Here is a 4,102-nt window from a genome sequence, read left to right on the forward strand (position 1 = left end):
GCACTTCCAGGGTTTCAATGGGCAGCACCTGATCCGACACTTGGGCTGGCATCTCAAGTGGTTCTTCTGCTCGGCTCAGTTCTTTAGCCGGTTGTTTTGCTTTGAGGGTCGCTATGTAGCATTGCTTAGCTGTCACCTGGTTCCCACGAACTTTGCCTACTCCTTGCTCGGTAGAAAACTGTACGAGTATATGGTACATCGAGACCACGGCTTGGAGGGCATTGAGCCCTAGTCATCCAAGAATGGCGTTGTAGACCGAGGGCAGGTGGACCACAAGAAAATCCGTCCTCATGATGCTCTCTCGAGGGACGAGCCTGACTGTGACAAGTAGCCTGATCTCGCCCTCAACCGGGACTGAGTCGCAGTCGAAGCTGGGCCCGCTGTCGAGGTGGACTCCTCAGGCACGGTAGATTTTTTTCTCTTGGTGGGGGGACCACTTCTCAGACGGCCGCGCTCCTCGCGGCACCTTTTCTGCTTTCTCGAGGCCTGCTCAGTCGCACCCCACCTGAAGACGATGGCTTCCTCAGCCTTCGCATACTTCCAAGCTCGGGCCAGCATTTTGGTGAAGTCGGCAGAAAAGTTCTTCTCAAGGGATAAGAGAAACCTGTAGGATCGAGCTTCTGTCTTCAGTGCGGACATGGCGATCGACTGATCGAGCTCGCGAACCTTCCAGGTGGCGGCGGTAAAACGGTCGATATAGTCCTTAAGGGACTCTTCCTCCTTTTGTTTGAGGTCGAGTAGGGAGTCCGACGTTCGCCGCTGGCGCTGGCTGGCAGCAAAGTTGGTGGTGAACTGCCTGCCGAGCTGCTCGAAGGATGACACGGTGCTCGGCTTCAATCCGGAGAACCAAAGCCGAGCTATTCCTCAGAGTGTTGCTGGGAAGGCCTTGCAGAGCACGGCTTCTGAGGATCCTTGCAGTGCCATGAGGGCCCGGTAGCTTTCTATGTGGTCAAGGGGGTCGGTAGTCCCGTTGTAGGGCTCTACCTGAGGCATTTTGAACCTTGGTGGGACCGGTTCATCCTCGATCTGGCGGGAGAAGGATGACTTGGTGGAGAACTCAAAGTCACCCTCGCGCCTTGCCTTCTGGCTATGGAGCGCCTTAATCTGGCGCTCGAGTTTTTCGACCTTCCTGTCGAGTTCCCCATCCTGGGGGACTGCCACAGTGGTCTGCTCTGGCACTGGTTCGCCTGGAGCTGATTCTGCCTCTGAGGGCAGTGGTCGTCTGTCCGGGTGCCTCCCTAGTGGCTCTCTCCGGGGAGACGTTCGGGTTGAGTCCTGGTAGCCGCGCCGTTCTCTGTTGTTGACCCTCGAGGAGTCATGGGGATTTTGGCCTTAGAGAGCCGGTTCGTCCGGAGGGAGCACCGATTGGATTTGAACCTGTCGAGGCGGCATGGGAGGGGCCTCCACACGCTGCAGGCCTTGGACTGCAGTGGCCAAAGCTTGAACTTGCTGCACCAGGGTGTTGAACTGCTCCGGTTGGACTTGAGGGACTGGATCCGCCGGAGGCCTTGACGGCGAGTTATGGACGGAGTGTTCAAGACTTGGTGCGTAGTGGCGAGAGGTGTTGGAAGCTCCTTTGCTCCTTAGTTTCATGGCCACGACTCGGGCCCTTCCTCTAGCGCCAACTGTTGCTGAAAATTGGATCCGGGGGTGACCGCTTGGCTGAGAAGGAGGAGCTCCAATGTGGGTGATACGTCGGCGGGCTGCGTCCTCCAGGGGACCTGCCAAAAGCCAGTGGCCGGGGTTTCCGGTGCCAGCCCTCCGATGCTTAAGTCAGAGGGGGAGCTTTGGTGGAGAAAGAGAGATATTGCATGCACGAGTTTGAGAGTCCGAATCCACCTTCAAGAGGAAGAGGTTCCTCTTTTATAGGAGGGATACAGAGTTACCTGTGATATGACTGGGCGAATTAAATGAGTTAGTCATGATTGGGCGTGATCGTGTGAATTAATGAATTGCCGTGGGTAACTAGACAGAGTTGAGTAAATCAACTGGTTGCCATGGATGGCCTGAGATTTTGAGTAAGCTGGAGGTCCGTGGAAATCGTGCGCATTTAATGATTGATAGTCACTTAAGCGAAGACCACGGGATTGAGTCCCGGATGAGGAGGAGAGAGGCTTGACTTCCGATGGAGTGGAGGAGTCTTCTTCGGGGTTGAGGTCGATCGGGTTCGGCTTGGTCGAGACTAAGGCCGCGGAGCTTCGGGCTCTAAGGTCGGGGATGCCGAGGTTGGGCGCCTCATGGTCGGGCGCCTCTGAAGTCGCGCGCCTCATGGTCGGGCGCTTCGAGGTCGGGCGCCTCATGGTCGGGTGCTTCGAGGTCGGGTGCCTCTGAAGTCGAGTGCTTGTCATCACGTGCTGGCGATGTATCCACGTGCTTTGGGGCAATCCATTTTTCCCCCAACAGAAAGTGTTTTGCTAAATTCATATTGTCTCGCTTTCATGGACACCGACTGGCTCTCTTTAAGTACAGCATCATACTCAAATTCTATATAGTCACCTATTTCGGCATATTCAAGTAAGGAAAAATCAATCATGACTTGCTCCAATAGGCTCTCTTTGTATATTTCGTGAGACTGAATAATTGTACCAATGTTATTACCAATATGTAGTGTGGTAGGATAAAAAGTCATCGTCTCCTGCTCTCTCAAGGTAATTGCCCGTAATCTATCAAGTGATAGGGGAATAGTCCCTCATATTCTATTATTTTCACACTCTAATACTTGAAGTTTAGTAAGTTGTGATAGCTATTCTATAATTACCCCATCAAGCATATTTGGTTATTGTAATACCCAGCCCAGCTAATAAAAAACTGAACCTAATCCACTTGACCGATCTAGATGTAAGAGTCGGAGTAGGAGATGGAAAAAAATGATAGAGCCTCACTTGATTGAGAGTAAAAGATGGAAAAAAAATAGAGCTTTGTTCGACTTAGAGTAGGAGACGGACTCCCCCTCGAGCTTGATTTTCTACAAGAGCTAGAAAATCTAGCCTCCAACGTCTATTAAAATACCCCCACACCCTCTTCATCTCACTACCAATAAGTTTTACCGATCCCTACTACTAGACCACCGCTAGTTCCTTTCTCCTTTTTCTCTAGGCGTTCAATAGTCTTGGCTCATAGTCACTGGAGATTTTAGTTGAGCGTTCGCTAGAGTCTTAGGTTCTGAAAGAGATTTTCAAAATTATTTGGACCTTTAGTTTGATTTCGCGTGCAAGGTAAGTAATTAATCTTTTTTCTAAATTTATCAGAAAATTCTAAAATTATTATATTAATAAATTTCAACATGAATCTGATGAATGGTATTTTATTATTGAATATACTTTATTTTCAAATAATATGATGATGCAAGGTCAGAAATATTAAACTAGTTCGATTGATTTCGATACCGCAAGATTTCTTGTATTTTTGTTAGACTGAGACATGAACTGCATGATTGATTTGAACTCTCAACCTAATTATGTTAAGGACCCCGCCAATGGGGGCTAATATGTTGGTACTTAATTTATTTTGAAATATTTATGTTATAAGAAGATGCATGATATACCGCAAGTAGATATGTGGTCCCGAAAGACTTTACCGCAAAATGATGCATGGCACACCATAAGAAAATATGCGGTTTTTTGATCCTACCAAAGAAAAAATGTAGTCATAGCTCATGGTTGATGAGATGAACTTGATGATTTGAAAGAATATGGATTTATGAACAAAATTCGATTTTGAGAAAGATTGAATTTGGCATAAGTAATATTTTGATAATGCTACATACTGAAATTTAGTTTTGCATTAATCAATTTCACATGCTTATTTTTTGCAAATAATTATTTTATTATTGTCTAATTAATCTGGTTAAAGTGTTCATTGGTTACTAGGCTCTCTAGCTCACTACTCCATATCTTGCTATTTTTACATGTTCTGAGAACTAAGATGGTACGGGGTTATGATCGAAAGAGTAACTAGAGGCAAAGTTTAACATCTTTGATTTAGATCAGGATTTGACTAGAGTTGGATATAAGATCTTTTAATTATAGTTGGTTCTAGTTATTTAAATTATAGTTTGAACATTAGTTATTTAAATTTATTCTACTTTTTGCTTTATAAAATT

The sequence above is a fragment of the Phoenix dactylifera genome, chromosome 4 (assembly GCF_051530095.1).
Source record: "Phoenix dactylifera cultivar Ajwa chromosome 4, Ajwa_hap1_PhDact_Kaust_v1.1, whole genome shotgun sequence".
Classification (NCBI taxonomy): domain Eukaryota; kingdom Viridiplantae; phylum Streptophyta; class Magnoliopsida; order Arecales; family Arecaceae; genus Phoenix; species Phoenix dactylifera.